Genomic DNA, 17,662 nt, shown 5'->3' with positions numbered 1-17,662 from the left:
GGTAGAAATCATGCAGGTAATATTAAAGTTTTATTAATGTTACATTTAGTCACGTTCAGCGACTTCCACGTTCACTTTCCGACATATTTGACATATCTTATGTTTTCCTAACAGTTATAGCAACTAGCAACTAGCTGGCAACAGCTAGTAGGAAACACAGTTACCTTGAATAAATTATGGATTTCTCTGCGATGGAACATTGTCAGAAACACTGGATAATGCAAGTACACAACTCAACAAAATATATGTCGTAAAGTATTTTTAGATGTTTTAATGTGGATATGTTACATATAACCTTAAACAGAATCAGCTGAGATGAGGGCAAATCACAGGGGCTGGAGACACTGCTGTTTTGTTTGCAAGCAACAGGCAAGACCACTTGTTTAATCTTTAACAACGTGCTGTGTATTATAAGCTCATATGTATGTATGTATGTAACTAATAACTACAGCTGTCATATACATTTAGTGGAGTAAAAAGTATAATATTTGCCTCAGAAATGTAGTACAGAATTGGCCGAAAACGGAAATACTCAAGTAATTACAAGCTCAAAACTTTTGTACAGTAATTGGGTATAAATCACTTTACACGGACTGTACTTTTTTCCTCCTTGCTTGCAGCTACTTAATCTTACTGTGTTGTATATTTTCTGTGTGAGACAGTAACTGTGAAAGCAAGCAATGAAATTAAATGCCCTCCAGTAAAATTAATCATTATAGTTATTTAATCAAGCTAAAAATACAATACTTTCTCAAGTTTCAGCTACTCAAATGGGAGGATTTACAGCTTTTCTGTGTTGAATTATAATTATAAACTGAATATATCTGGGTTTTGCACTATTGGACTGATGAAACTCTTTCTTTTCTTACACATCATAGACTAAATCAATCGATCAATACAAAACAATTTGAATATAGAATAATGAATGAACATATAATATAATTGCTAGTTGCAGCTTTAAGGCACAAGCCAATCATTCCAATTTAGCTTGATGACACTTTGATGAACTGATTCTGTAATCTAAATGTACAGTAATTGACTTAAAGTAAGTCAACCTTTGACTACACTGTTATCTCTAACTTATTTCCTGTGGAGGTGCTGTTGATTAACATGCTTGTTGTACACACTGACAGACTCTGACTGTGTGACAGGGCCCTCTTGTGGTGCCACGCTGAAAACAGAAATCATGAACTGGTGAAAAGGAAAGAGACAGAAATATCCTTTGTGTTCTCATGTGCTCTTTGCATTTTCATGCTGACTTTAAAAAAAAAGCGGTTTCAGAGGAAAACACAAACAGGAAGTGGTGGGTTTTTGCCTTTGATGATAATGTGATATAGATATAAGGACTTTACAGATGTAGGTCAAAGGTCAAGGCATAGCTTGTAGAGACTGAATGAACATGTGTCCTTAATTCAGCTAAAGGATGGTTTCTGTAAGCGCACACATGACATCTGTACATTACACACTAGAGAGACTGTGTTTCAAGGTCTCAGCTGTCTGTAGTGGAGCTGAATCAGGTTGGCTCGCACTCTGCTTACTAAGTCATTCGTCTGTCCGTCCATTAGAGGCCAAGAGGGACGTTGTGGACCGGCTGGTGTTTAAGTGTACAACCTCCTATCGGGGGGACGGAGAGAGAGAAAGATCCAATTTCACTGTGACTGGGGGAAAAAAGAGGCCACTGACACTCCGCACTGGGACCCACTCTTCCAACTTGCCTTTGTGCATCTTTGTGTTAATATGTGTGTGTGTGCGTGTTTGTGTGTGTGTGTGTGTTTTGCGGTCCCTGCTGTGAAGTGTTTAATACTTAATAAGAGACTTGTTTACTTGGCAAAGCTGCTGCCCACACAGCAGACGCTTCTCAAATGCTGAGAGGCACAACTTAGGAAATACAGGAAATAGATACAAAACAGTCAAACATACGGCATCCAGCACACATTGCTTTGGGGGTTTAGAACAATTTAGAGAATATTCTCATTGTTTTTAGAAAGGGGGAATTAGTTAGAAAGGTTGCTCAATCGTGTTTCCGAGAAATCAAATTTCAAAATGATAATTAAAAAAAAGTGTTGTGGTGGCAAACGGAATTCCTATCTTGATTATCATCACAGACAATTTTTCTTTAAAACAATACATAAATATTTGCAAAGAGGCAATTGGGGTGGATGGCGGCATACAAAGTACAGGCCTTTAAAGGTATAGTTCACCCAAAAATGAAAATTCAGTCATTATCTACTCACACTCATGTTGATTGAAGGTAGGCGTTTAACAAACCAGTTTCCAAACCAAGATTAAAAAAAACAAACAACTGGAAAAACCCCATAAAATACCTCCATATTGCTCATCTGGTGTAATCCTAGTCTCCTACGCCAAACTGACTTGAAAGACGTCATTAGCACCATGTTTTTGGCCTGAATCTTCACTGTAGATCCTTAGCTTGGAGCCACGTTCACATGCATGTGCGAGCCATCTGAGCTGGGCGTCTCTGGTGTGATGGTGTGCGTGGACGGCATGATGGGGCTTTAGGAAACTTGGATTACACCAGACAAGCTATATGAATGCATTTTATGTTTTGAGTGTGGTTTTTGTTGTTGTTGTTGTTGTTGTTTTTTTTTTTTGATTGTTTTTTCTGTTTGCTGTTGAAAAGTTGGCTGTCTGGCTTAACATTTACTGTCATCACACACACACACACACACACACACACACACACACACACACACACACACACACACACACACACATGTTGTCTGAAATTTTCTATGGCCCGTAAAGGCTGCCTGCAAATCAGACTGGCATGTGTGTGACGTAATACATAAAATAAAGGTACATATCTCTGAGCTATTTTTGGGACATCTGAATCATAGACTGTATGAACTGAACCAGTATGGTATTACTTACATCTTTCTGAAGCACCTATGCGCTGTGATTGGCTGCAACAGGATTATACCCACGTCTCACCTGCCCTCTGCTTTGTCAGGCCTCTTCGCCGTGGGCTGTTGGGTCGCAGAGAACATCTTGTTAACAACAAGCTTCAAAATGACTCACTATTATTTGTATAGTGTATTTCAGCAAGTGCTTTACATAAAAAAGACAAAGACGAAAAGAGAAAGCATAAAAGGAACATGAAGCAATATAAAAAAGAGATTTCAGCACAATTAAAAGAGTTAAATAGAAAATTAAAAAGTCAGATTAAACAGGAAAGTAAAGTTGTAGGGCAGTTTTGAGACATGTAAAAGCCGCAGATTTGGTTTAATGAAAGGCAAAGGCAAACAGAAAATTCTTAAGCTTCAATTTATGTAGACCTGCAGTTTTCTTGGAGACACCATTACAGTAGACGGAAGATAAATGCCTGAACTAGTTTTCCCAAATCCTGTTGAGACATAAGCACTTAAATTCCTGAAATACTCTTCAGGTGATAGGACGCTGACTTGGTAATTATCTTAATGTGGCTGCTGAGATTCACGTCTGAGTCCACGACCACACCAAGATTTATGGTGTTTGTGGTTTTTATCATTACCAACTGAAGCTGAGCGCTGACTTTTAATCTTTCTTTCTTGGCTTCAAAACTTACTTCGGTTTTGTCAATTGATGATTTGTTCAGTGCATCTACTGAACATTTGTATGGGATTATAATCCCCTGGTGACATAGTTATTTAAAACTGTATGTCATCTGCATAGTTATGGTAACATATTTAGTGGTTTTACGTAACCTGAGCTGGGGGGAACATGTAGATGTTGAACAGAATGGAACCTCAGAGAACTCAACAGGTCATTTTTGTCCGCTCAGGTCTGTAATTAGCTATTGACACAAAATAACCCTCGCCCTTTAAGTATGATGCAAAACAGTTTAGTACTGTGCCCGAAAGTCCCACCTAGTTTTCCAGTTGGTCTAATAATATGTTGTGGTCGGCTGTCAGATGCAGCTCTGAAATCCAATAATACTATGAACAGACATGTTTTATTCTGCCAGCTGCAACAAGTGTAAATCAGCGTGTTTGTTTTGCAACAAATGCATTGCTGTGATGAAATAATACAGCATGAAGAGTCACTGCAAGTCAAATCATCAGGGCTCCGAGGAATGAAAATATCTATTAACATTATACTGTAAGAGTTATTTGTGGCCAATATTTGACAAAGTATTCTGTTTCCCACAGCCTACAACTTTTTAACCATTAATATAATCTAATTTTGACATATATTCATTATTTTGTAGCAGCTTATTTATTTTTTATAGCTTAGAATCCAAAATAAAGATCAGTTCGATAATAAAAGCCTTAAAGGCACTGCTGTGATCATTTAAGGCCAAGGTGAGAGACACAGCCCTGTGGCACCCTCTGTGTTTGTTTTGCATGTGTTTTATAGAGATGGAAATTTACGGGTGACAGTGTAACCGGGACAAAACAATCTTACTCACATATCCGGGGGGGTAGAGAGAGATATGATAGATAATACACAAATAACACGAAGACCAAAAGCACACAGACAGACAAAGACAGACAGGATGTGTGCTCTAGGTAGGCAGTGTGTGTAATGCAGTCATAAACAGTATATTATTGCATTATTTTGGGGAATCCTGCTCTTGATTTTTAGCCAAAGTACGTGACTAAAGGTGCTTTATTTATTATTCTGCTGTTTGTCAAGGAAAGCTCTCTCTCATTATAATATCTGTTAAAGAGTAATGATAACTATGTTGTTATTATTGATGTTGTGTTTGTCTTGTGCATAAAAGAAAACATAATTTTTCATGTGCTACTGTTTAAAAGGGTTAATTTTTTATTGCATCCTTGTTGAACTGTATATCTGACAGCTGCTGTAAAAAAAAAAAAAAAAAAAAGGTCTACAGCCAACTGAGAGCTGATGAGTTTCCACTGCTGCTGTTGATATTTCTCTCTACAGCTGGACTAAAACACAGACCTTCCCATAAATAAATAATGTCACTGCTGTTTACATTTCTTGCAGAGATATTTTCTTGGTGGCAGCAAAATCATTTAAAGATATCTACATTGATGAGATAGATTTGAGATTTCATTAGACTACCACACACTGATTGTTAGGATTTCTTAAATATAAATGTGATATGATGTGTGAAATATTTTCACCTTTATTTATATATAAGTATGTTAAATATTTTCCTCATTAAAACGTCTAAAAGTGCTAAACAGCTGTTTCATCTCAAATGTTTCCAACAACCTTCAAAAACAGATAAATCTGTAATTCATTCAAAGTTACTGTGTGTTTCCCATCAGCACTTGCTAGCTAGATGCTAGTTGCTATAATACCGATACAGATACGGAGAGATACAGAGAGTGAGGAACAAAGTCAGCAGTTGTGACTAAACATAACATGAATAAAACTTTTGCATCATCCATGAGCAGGATTCTGCCTGAATCAAGTCAGATATATTTTCATCAGCTTTGGTGGTCATATACAACTTAAGAAATCAACTGTCATGATGTACTCTAATGCTTAATCACTAAAAAACAGAGTTTGGTGCTGAACACACATTAGCAATCACTTGATAATTACTTGTTAGATTGAGCTATGACAAGGCTTAGATATGAAGAGTATTCCACTGATTTGGCATCGTACTCCTATAATACCAGACTCATGATGGACTTTTTTTAAAGGATGGTAATTGATGTAGCAGAATGAGATTTATTGTCTTTTTTTACTCCACACATTTTTCAGCTACCTACAGATAACAGCAGGCAGTGATTAGCCCACTTTAGAAACAACTAAAAAAGCTAACCACTATCTGTCCATCAGGTACCATTTTACCTAGGGCCAAGAAAAATATTCATGACATGCTTATAATGGTCTCATGACAGTCAGTGTTAAAACCAACCACATATGACACTTCAGTGTCATGTTAAAGTTTCTTTGAGTTTGATAATATCCAGTCGTCATGACAAAGAAATTGACAGGTTATTTTGTCTTGGTTAATGTCAAGTTGTCATTAAAAAAAAGACGGTATTGTATTGATTAATGCCAAGTGTATTTAAAATGTCATAACTGACCACATGACACCTAATAACATTAGTCATAAAGTCTTATAAAGACTCCAAGACTTCATGACAGTGTGAATTAAAGCATTATCTTTTTCTTCCTTGTTAAAAGCTTCCACTTAAATTACCCACAGTGCAATTAGACCACAAACAGTTTGGTCAGATATTTGGGTGTATTATGCTAGTAGTGGTTACTGTAGCCTCAAGCTGCCTCAAGATTTCAGTCATGTTACTGTATACTTTTTTCTATAGCATTTAAAGTATGTAGTCTGATTACTTGGTTTGGTACGTCTTTACTCTATAGCCTCTTCATTTTTGTCAGTAACCCTCCATACTGCACTGTCCGAACTGAAACATTGAATGCTGTAAGCTGTAAGCTATTAACCACCGCAGTGGGACAGAACGCCCATGTGCTGCAGCATCATTAGGCACCACCTTTGACTTTTTAACACACATTTGACTGCTAACAAGCACCTGTTATCTCTGACTTATGACCTTAATAAGTGAGACAATACAGCGATGAAAGGCACCGCATTGATTTCTGCTATAATGATGTATATGCATACCTCTGTGTATTGTTAGCTGTTCAAGCGTGTCTCAGTGTGTCCACGGGGAGAAAAGATGTTATTGTTCAAGATTTCAGTGGTCTGTGAGACAATACACACACAGACAAACACGCAGCCTAGATTAAAAAAAACATATCAATTAAACACAAATCATTTTAGTCTGTGTGCTGCGTTAATTGTACAAACAGCACAAAAATTATTTCACTATTTCACAGCACAAATCCCCACTAACTCTGCTGTGAGGCTTACAGTAATCACCAGATAACATTAAATATTACAGAAACTTCATTTAAAGGTTTTGACAATAACAAAGGAAGTACTGCACAAATTAATTGATGGATTTTGACTGGCATTAAGGAGCTTACTCCCTCTCTTTTGTTCAGACTGGTTTTTGGGAGACTAGGAGTGATGCCAGCCTGCACATGGTGTGTTTTGGTGTGGGTCTGTGTGTTGTTTTTGTCCTGGGTTCAAGGGCATTCTTCCACCAGTTCCCTGGCACTGACCACAGCAACATGCCCAGCAGTCGGAAGAAATGTACATTTTCATGCTGCATGCTCATCACTTAGAGCCAGCACGCACACACACACACACACACACACAGAGTAAGACAGTGCTTTGCTTGTGTGATGAAGTACAGAAATGATTGCACTGCTTCATGCTTCCTGACAGATGTGACAGGTGATTAAAAGCTCACATCACATTGCATTCAAGGTGCAGGGATGAAACGCCTCTCCAGCTTCTAGCTCGCTAACAGACACACACAAGCACTAATTAGTCATACGGGGGGGGGTGCATCATCTTTTCTTACAAGCGAATATGTCCTTTTTGTTCACCTTTCTCACCACAAAGGCATTAATTAAGCGCGCAAGTCATGCGACCTCTGACTTTCCATGACCAGCACCGTCTCACCGCGTGCTTAGCAAGTTTGGCGTCCTGTCAAGAGCTGACAGAGGGAGCGCTGGCACCAGCTCCGAGTCAGGAGGTGAAACAAGATTGAAGCTGAAGTGTGCGCTGCTACTGTACATGGTTTAAAGAAGAAGGCAGTGAAAAAGAGTGTGAGGAAGAGTAGAACAGTGAAGGAGAGAGGGACTCTTTGCAGTGAGCCCCAGAGAGTGAATTGATTTTAGAATTGGTTGTCTTTGTCAGAGCTCACACAGTAAGAAGCTATTGATTGATTGCATAATCTCTCTTCGTCTCTTCCTCCTCCTCCTCCTCTTCCTCTCCCTCGTCTTTCATCCCTCAGCTCCTCTCTCCTTCACCCCTCTGCTCTACCCATGTCCTGCCCATCCTTCCATACACTCTTAGAAATAAAAGTGCTACGTGGAACCATATAGTGTTCTTCTGCTTGCTAAGAGAACACTTCTCAGTGTACCACTTTGAACCCTTTCAGACGGTTCTACCTAGAACCCAACATAAAGGTTTATAACTTGAACCCTCTGTGAAAGGTTTCACGCAGAACCCACTATGAGAGGTTCTACAGAGGACTCTTCTATGGTAAAATAGCTCCACCCAGACCCCTGTATGGCAGTTTAAGCCAGAACATTTCCACCTTCTAAGAATGCTAAAAACATCTTCTCTATTGAGAACCTTTTGATATTACAAGAGTTTCATTCATAACCCACCCAGGGTTCTACTGTTTATTTCCAAGGGTTTCACCTTGAACCAACCAATTGTTGTTCTATCAAGAACCCTTATATATTCCAAGGGTTTCATCTAACACACCCAGACTGATCTAAAAATATATCACCTAGGTTTCACCTATAGCATTTTTTTCTTTAGAGGGTTCTGTGAAGAACCATACTGTGTTCTACGGATGAATCTTGAGAAAACATGTTTTAACACCTGTGCTTTAAACAATCCTTGAAGATCTCTTCCCTCTCAAAAGGTTCTTTGAATTAAAAGGGTTTTCAGTGGAACTGCTAGTCTTACAAAGAACCCTCGACGAACCCTTTTGGAACCCATATGTCCAAGAGTCTTCTGGGGTCTCTACCTTTCTACTCTCCCCTCCCTTCTCTCCCTTTGTTCCTGTAAACCCAACCTTATTCCACACACACACACACACACACACACACACACACACACACACACACACACACACACACACACACACACAAAATTATACACACCATCCTCTCAGGTTCAGGCACTTTCCCTCAGTCATCAGTAGGAGGTGAAATACAACCTCTTCTATCTTACTCTCCTTCCTTGACTGAAGGAAGGAGGCTTTTTAAAAAAAAATGCAACAGGAAATAAGCAATGAATCCACACTCTTGTTTGACAGGAAAGCAGTTATAGAGTGTGTGTGTGTGTGTACGGAAACATCTGGAGCTCAAGATTGCAACGGATGACCAGCTCGCCATATGCCCTCCAACTATTTTCAGTGGAACAGAAAGAGGTGTGGCTACACGCCATCTGGAGCCTTCGGAAGGACAGCAGTGGGCACTGGACAGACAGAGTGTGTGTATGTGTGTGTGTGTGTGTGTGTTTTAGTGATGCACTAATAAGGCAACCTACATACACAGTTAATAATGCTTGAAAGTCGCTCAGTGTAACTGTGAGTGAGTGTGTATGTGTTTGATTCTGTAAATTAATGATGTGTGTGTAACAGGGTCCTCTCACATGACTGACTGAAGTGGTGGACTGCTGTCTAAGCTATATTTTGTGTCCTAAAACAGTGTGTGTTAAAATGTTAAAATGTGCATCAGTCCATTAAATCTCCACATTTTTGAAAGTTATGTGCTGTATTAGGTGTCCTAAAATGATATCATATGTTTCAGGGTGCTCTGCAATAACGATATTCTTAATGATATGACAAAATACTGAAAAATATTTTTGGTTTAGAAATGGCAACAGCTGCTGCGCTCTCCTTGTTGTATTTTCGACTTTCTCATACTCAACCCTGTGCTTCTGCTTTAAGTGATTAAATCAGTTTGTCGTATTTCCCCTTTTGTTGTTACAGTGATCTGCATTTCTTACAGCCAAACCACTTCCTCATACTGAAGAACTAACTCTTCCACTGTAAAGCCTGTAGTAGTGTTACCTCTTTTTCAGCCTCCAGCTTGGCCTGTCCTCCAGTCTCTCCCTTCCTCTGTCCTTCTTCGGCCCAATCCCAGTACAGTTCCATTCCTCCCAGTCAACAGGGCATGATGGTGACAATACAAGCAAGAAAACAAGTGATAACTGAGGACATCTGTTTTCTGTTTTTATTTTACTAGAGTACATATTCTTATACAGGAAGGACGACAAGGGAAGACCATTTATCATTGAGCCACTGTCATGTTCAAACAAAAATAATAATAATAATAATCTTTCTAAGGCCTCACAACACACACCTGTTTGAGGGTGATGTGATGAGACGTCACCGCAGCCCGCTTGGAGGCTGACTAAAGAATCTAAAATTGTCAGAGAATTAAATTCAAGAACTGATTAAAATGTCCTTCCAAAAAGAAAAAAAAAAAAAGTATCTCCGGAGACACTATGAGCTCCAGATGCAGGGCTGATCATTATCGGAAACACATCACTGTGAAAGAGACAGTATTGTGGGCGTACAGTTGGTGTTTGGTCTCTGTCCCTCTGGTGCACAACAAGTAAAATTGGTGCAATCTACTAATGATTCAACATCAGAAAACATGGTGTCCAAGCACTTGAGTTATTCCTAGCCTGCATGAGTGTATCACAACAGTTCCTGAAGCCTTTAGGAGACAATATAACAGCAGAGTCACTGTCTAACTTGATCCTGTCACAGCTACACTGAAGCATTAGAGACACAAAGGCAATCTCCAAGAGGCCCGCGGCGACTTCGATCTCCCTCACTCCTCTTGTCTCCCGGGAGTGATGACAGATTGACGTTTGCCCAGTGCTACACTCATTATGGGCCGGCAGCCATATATCTTCTAATGATTCAGAGCCACACCGAGAGTGGATGGCACCACTGAGAAGCTTATAATGGGCCTCTGGGGACACCGTAGTTCCAGGCACCTCCTGATATCCCTCCTCTTTATCCACTTAGCTGGGTATAAGTTTATCCTATATATCTTGTAGATCTTCTTCGCTCTGCTGCTGCCTTAGGCTAACACAACAGATACGTGAGGAAGGGCAGGGGTGGTATATGTCAATCTTTCCCAGGAGTTTCAGCTTTCTTCATTGTAATATACAATATGGTAAACAGATCTCATTACAACTGAAAAAAAAAATCATCCCTGTACTTATCCATTGGGACCAACCCGGGAGCAGAAGGGTTGGACAAAAAGGATCTTACTCTAACAAAAAGATCTATCTCTGTAGGGATTCTTTTCATAATGTTGTCAGACGTTTAGAATAACCATCCGAGCCTGTTGGTGGCAAAAACAAGCACTTGCCTGCAGTCGTCCACAGGGATTTAGTTGCAGCCATTTCAGCCCATTGCACGGCTGCCAGCTGAGGTAATGTACTGGACCAATTCCAAAACATTAAATCATTTAGACACCCAAAAAATGTAGAAAATAGAGCCCAGGTTTCCTAAAGCCGGAATTACCCTGAAAGGTATCAGGATGAAGTAAACCTTCAACTTCATTTCACAAAACCCCACTCAGCTTTGTATATATGACGGTTCAGACCACTGAGCAAGATACATGGGGGAATATTTTCTGTGTGAATTATTTTGAAATTAGAGACATTTTCTATTAAATATATACTGAGTATGCACCATACTGACTAAATAATAAATTATTAAATTAAATAATTAACTTAAATACACTTGAATCTACTAAATATAAAAATATGCATATCACTCTGGGACAAAAAATATATCTATATATCTACTTTATATCTGCATTATATAGACAGTATTGTCATTTAGATAATATAATTATACATTTCATTACTGGAACGTTGTTATAAGTTTCCACTATATTTATTTGAGTACAGATTTGTATTTTGTACTTCTTGCAGTCGTCCAGCAGATTGTGCTGTTTGTCTTATGAGGCCATCATAGGCTATGCTCCGCCTTGTTACTGACCACGTATGTCATTTATAGCAAGACGGATGAAACAAGGATGCTGAACTAGCTAGCAAGCTATTTTATTAGCATGCTACGTCAAGCAGCTAATCAGCAATATATTTGGAGAATTCATAACTTCTCTGGAGATTTGCTGCTATGATGCAAATGTTAGTGTAAATGCTTTTCTTCCTCTTCTGTTATATTTCCTGTAGATTAGATAAAATGATAAAAAAAAACACACATAACAAACACCATAAAGGCCATCACATTTTTTTGGAGGGGACTGGAGGAATATGGGTTGGAGGAGTAGTGGGACAGAAACGCAGAAACACACATCTATCCATCCATCCATCCATCCATCCATTAAATCAACAAGTCCTTTGGTGTGGCTGTGGCTCAGGATGTAAGACGGGTCCTTGGGCAAGGTACTGAACCCCAAGTTGCCCCCCCCCCCCCAAAAAAAAAGAACATAATCAATTGTGTGTGATTGTATGACCAAATGTGTGACTGTGACTAGTAGTTGTAAAAGTGCTTTGAGCATTCGATAGACTAGAAAAGCACTATATAAAAGCAGGTCCATTTACCTTCATTGTTGAACTGCTCCTTTAATGTACACTGACATTACCACTTCTATTTTTAACTCAGAAGGCTACAGCCCTGCCACAGTGGCAATGACATAAAATCAACAAACAATCCTGTTTATTGTTAAAACAGTAGAAACAGGCAGATGTTGGAGACAGAGGAGGTGAATGGGTGGTGCCTGTTGGTTTGAAAGGCAGAGAGAGAAAACGGAGAGAAATCTGTGCGTCATCAAGTCTTCCATTGATTAGAAGCTACTGCACAGTTTGGGCAACAGGCCAAAGACTGCATCTTATCCAGACTAATGAAAGTCTGTGGGGCAAAGCAAACAGCAACTCTCTGTTGAAGCTGCTGCTATAAAACATCCTTATGTAACCAAGTGTTCCAGGAACATGATAGAGAGCCAATCGCCTGACGCCACATCCGGGCTGGCCAGAAGTGACTTCATGCAAATTCTCATTGAAGTTTTCTAGCAGTGTGAAACATGTCCCCAGGGTTTGTTATCCGATCCAGCTCTTGTTATTTGCTCTTGAACTTTTCATGAATCAAATAACAATCTTGGCCTTAGTAGACTGAAAGCTCCACAATAGCTACTAAACATGTTGAAATGATTTTGGCAACTTTTTATTAGGATTAAAAACGACAGCTTCCAATAAGATTTACCAATGCAGCAGTAGGTGGTTTCTTCCTTATCGATTACATCCACCGAAACTTACTTCTAATGTCGTCTTTCCAAGTTTTTAGGTGTCATTTAATAGTTTTGGATCCTAACAAAAATTATTCTCTGTGCGTTCAGAACCCTTATACAGCTTATTCCTCTGTGCTGCTACAGAGCTCTATTGTCCACAAACACTGTCCCACTGCTGGAAATACTCACAAACACATACAGCCAAGAGTAGTCCCCCACAGATATGCATTATTTACTCCTGTTTTTGTAATGTTTGCAAAAAAAATACAGTGCCCAGCTGGTTTAGGAAAGTACTTACCCTCTTTTAAGAATATATTTAGAAATTATATATTTAAATAATATGTTTTTAAAGATTTAACGCTTCAGTGGGAGCAAATGTGCTTGGGGCTAAGGGCTACAGTAAGGGTAGGGAGGTCAGAGTATTGAGAGACAGACTAAAACATTAGTTTAGGTCTTTTCATGGGATGTGTTGAGAGTAATGTCGGCTGTATCCTTTGACATTAGATTTATCAGGTTGGGACATCGTCCTAATGTGCCCTTAGACACACGTAGCAGGCATTAGGAGACTGTCAGCGTCAGACATGTTGGAAATACTCTGTATGCTTCAGGTCTTCCATAATAATGACTGTTCTTGCTTTGGCAGGCCTCGTCTCAAAATTAACAAATAGTGATGGAAGAGGGGAAGCGTGATAGAGATCAGCCGATTCCAGTGTGCCTGCTCGGAAGGAGAGATGCTTGTTGTGCACTGACTACAGGATGCACACTTTACTGTTATTATTATAATTTAATGTTTTAACATCACAGATGATGAAGAAAGGCTAAAAATATCAGACTCGTGTAGGCTGATACTGGTCCACAGAAAATCTGTATGAAAAACAAAACAGTCAATGACAGAGTGGTTATACAGGCAGGCAGCTGCACACCATGCAATGTCATCAAGAGTTAGCAATGTGTGTGAAAAGCTCCTCTATTTACACATGCAGTTCACCTGGACTTATGACTAGGAAGTTGGCTAGTGTCTGGATCATTGTAGAGTTGCTGTGCATGTGTTACAGTAAACAACAATGTATTTGTCAGCATTAAAAAATACAGCTTTCAGCTTCTTTTCAGCTTTAAACTGAAATCATAAATATTAAATATGCAACAGTAAAAATGTCCTATTCCTGTTCAGACAAATGGAGTGAACTGTAAGGACTCTATTTATTTTGCCCAAGGAGTTATTTTTCCTCTCCCTGCATTGTATATTATGTGTGCAAAATAAAACTAAACAAAGAACTTAACTATTTTAGTCCTGAACAGGTGCATACATGGACAGCTGTGGACACCACTGATGCCTATTAGTTCTATATAAGCCAGTTTGTGGAGAGGATGTGTACTACACATGCACAGTACGTCAGCATCTAAAGTGGCTGCATAAACAGATTGATAGACATGAGTCTGTGCAGTCGCAACACAGAGCCTGTGTCTACACCCTGTGATGGTTAAATTTACATCACAAAGACCCCAGCAGGCCCATCAACACTCATGGACATGAAAAGCATAATACCAGCTTAAGACAAACTGTTGAGCAAGTAAGGTCTCAAGACTGGATATTTAAAATTATTGTAAATGTCAGTGTCATTTTGAATTATGTTTTCTTACTTATTGATCCAAAGTCCCAGTTGCTGCTCCTACATATCCATGCACATCTGTGATGGCCCAGTCTGACATAAAATCCTTCACATCTATCACCCTCATCTTCTCACCTGTTTCTCTAACTCACTATCGACACCTTGTTGTGTCATTACCTGAACAACATGCCAATCGAGGCATCAAGGGATTTGAATTATGGATCGTCTGCTTAGATATTGACAGCCATCATTCAGCATGAATCAATGAGAGAGATGTCCTTTATCTGTCCACAGCTGTCTGCGTGACCTTTTTTTTTCATTCAATAGAAACAGAGGCAAAGTACCTTGCTGACAGATTTTAACAGTCATCATGCTAATCTGTCTTAAAACGGCTGTCATTACACAGTCTATAAAGGATACATATGTAAACAGCTCAACAAAGAACATGCTGTCCACCCACAGCATCAGTGGCACACACACACACACACCTCACACACCTAATATTTACACATCAACCCTCGCCTGCATCCAGTGAGACCTTTTACATACCTAGTCTAGGAAATTAAATTCAATATGTCAAGGCATTTCACATACAGTGATACACTCAGTCAGCAGTCTATTATGTATATCTATTTAAAACTGAAGCAGTGTATCTACAGTATGTGTATGTAAAAAAAATCCAAAAACAGGAGGAAGAGAATGTGGGCTCTGTCATGACAAGGGAAAAGAGACCAAGCCAATTTTGCAAAAGGGAGCTTTGTATATACTAAAATAGCATATGCAAACATATTTTTGTGCATTCCTATTTGTTGGTTAGTAAACGTAGATTGTAGCAGCAGACACAGCGTGAGATGGTTATCCTAAATTTCTGACAAACATCTCTGGTTGTAAGACTGTGAAAACGGACATCTTTGAATCTCTCTCACAGTGTGACTATCATTGTGGAGCCATAACCGAAGATATCGCTGCGTGAGACTACCAGCAAGTCACGTAATACATGTAACGTCATGTTACTTAAAACTATAAATAACTGACTTTTCTGTGGGCCCTTCAGGTTTGTGTGTTTCAACACCAAATAGCAACCTGGTCTAATAATCAGTATTTGTACCAGCATACAATACACATAATAAAATCCATAAAACATGCATTAACAAATGTATTTAAATAAACTTAATTGATTAATTAATCACTTCTTTTCTTCAGTAGCCGAAAGGTTTCAGCTGATTTAAGTATCCTGGAAGTCTTGCTGAGAGCATGATCACTGAATGTAAACACAGTCCTGTAGCAGTAAAGCTTACAGCAACACACAGATCAATGTTTTGGGTTTTTTTTATTCTGTTTCAGTCTGCACTCGATTGATCATTGATCAGTTAAAAACCACTATATGCACACTAACACACACTGGATTGTATGTGCTACAGGCTCAGTTCAAACGGTTTGATTTTATTTAACAAGGATGAGAGGAACCTACCATATGTGGGATTATTGAATTTTTAGCTTTTAGAGAAAGCTGGGAAATTCATATGTGACCAGGGAGAGGGGACGTCTGACCCAAACCCCCGACTACATGGACCTGACAACGCCACTCTGGGAATTTCACCCAGAGAATATACACTCAATAGGTTCACACATGAGTTCTTAGATAAAAGAGGACGAGCAGAGACGTGCATTTCAAATTCAATCAAGAACAATTTATTAAAAATCAAAGGCAAAATTAGACTCTATAATTCTAAAATAGTTGCAGGGTTGTATTACCAGTACAGGGGGGGAAGGGTGCCAACCCACAGGTTGAGGTAAGTGAGGAGAGGGTCAGGGTGCTTCACCACCACCACCAGTGTGTGTCATGCAACCGCTCCCATTTAACACTGCAAGACAGAGGCACACAGGGTTAACATGGCACAACAAAATGGCATGCAGCATAAATACCAATACTCACTCACTATTTAAAAAATGGCACACAGATTTGAGACACAGAGGTACATGCAAAGAGGAAGGAACTGGTGGAAAAGGTGAACTCTCCACCCAATCACCCACCACCAGTGGGCCTAGCCGCCCGACCAGCCTGCTACCAGCAAGACACCCAGCAACACAAAGCTTTCAGACAGTTGGTTTAGCACAGAGAAAAAAAAAAGCCCCTGTTCACCACCAGTAAAGCAGGCCAGGGTTCAGGCCTTAATCTCATTCACAACCAGATAAATTTACAAACAATAAAATAAAAGAAAAACCTAAATAACGAACAATAAACAAAATCAAGTACAAAATACAGAAAAGTCACTGATAACCCTCAAAAAATTATACAATAAATAACTACAGGACAAAAACAGCAGTGGCAATAAGGCTCCTCCTAATAAAAGCAAAAAACCACAACATTAACTACAGATTGATACAGTGGGCAAAATAGACTCTTGGGAGCTATATTACCTTGGGCAAACAGAATGGAGTTAAATCATCTGGAAGTCGTCACCAGGTTACCTCATTCCTACTATAAGAAGTACACATCAGTACTTGTAATATGAATATGAGTTATAGTTTATATATGAAAATACCTTCAAGCTCCAAGTTACATGTGATCAACTGGGCACGATAGCACGCCACACTTGTCGGCCTACACGTGCGCGGTACAAACACGTTGAGAGAAGCTAACGCTAACACCAGCAAGCTCGGGTATATCCGCAAACAGCACCTGCTGTTTGCGGATATACCCGAGCCTGGGAGGCCAATGAAACCCTGTTCAGTAAACATGCAGATACATCAATACAGGAACCACGTAAGAAGAATACCTCAGTCTGATGTTTACTCTTCAACAGTGGTAACAAAGTCAGGAAATGGCAAGACAGCCCTCAAACAGCTGATGTCTGTGTACTTCCTGTCTACGACAGGACAAACAGGGGAAGCTCTACTCACTACACATAGAAAAGCTTGTTGCAGGCAACTGGAGAACCAAGTCAAGTTGGGAAAGTTATGTTGTCAAAAGGGAACCTGATCTAAAATGTCTCCATATAGACAGAAAAAACTATGTTTACTGTACTGTATTCAAACTGACCAGCTGGCATCTGAGTAATTTAATTTCTTACTACTAGAGGACTCCAAATGAAAAAGAGATAGCATGTGGAAATGTAAAGGGAACAGATCAGGGCCCATTATTTATCAACCCCTAACAATTACACTTAAGAAGTGGTTTTCAAAGTGAAAGAGTTATTAGGGGAACAACAACAACAAGAATAAAACACATTTATCAAGCA

At 39.3% G+C, this 17,662-nt stretch overlaps 1 protein-coding gene across 2 annotated transcripts in view; it reads right to left on the bottom strand.

Moving 5' to 3' along the window:
* The window catches only part of itgb8 (integrin, beta 8), a 47,962-nt gene extending 38,122 nt beyond the window's left edge, over positions 1-9,840 (bottom strand). Inside the window, exon 1 of one of the 2 annotated variants that reach the window (XM_084739055.1) lies at positions 9,606-9,840. The gene's annotated coding sequence lies outside the window, so the exon portion shown is untranslated. Of the gene's footprint in view, positions 1-2,892; positions 3,015-9,605 lie in introns of those variants that run through there. The other variant, XM_084739054.1, reaches the window with a different exon arrangement.
* Between the last annotated feature and the right edge of the window lie 7,822 nt (positions 9,841-17,662).

Source organism: Lutjanus erythropterus, chromosome 16, assembly GCF_056507025.1.
Source record: "Lutjanus erythropterus isolate fLutEry1 chromosome 16, fLutEry1.hap2, whole genome shotgun sequence".
NCBI classification, from domain to species: domain Eukaryota; kingdom Metazoa; phylum Chordata; class Actinopteri; order Lutjaniformes; family Lutjanidae; genus Lutjanus; species Lutjanus erythropterus.
The sequence above is the reverse complement of the archived record's forward strand: the minus strand, read 5'-3'. Positions and strand labels throughout refer to the sequence as shown.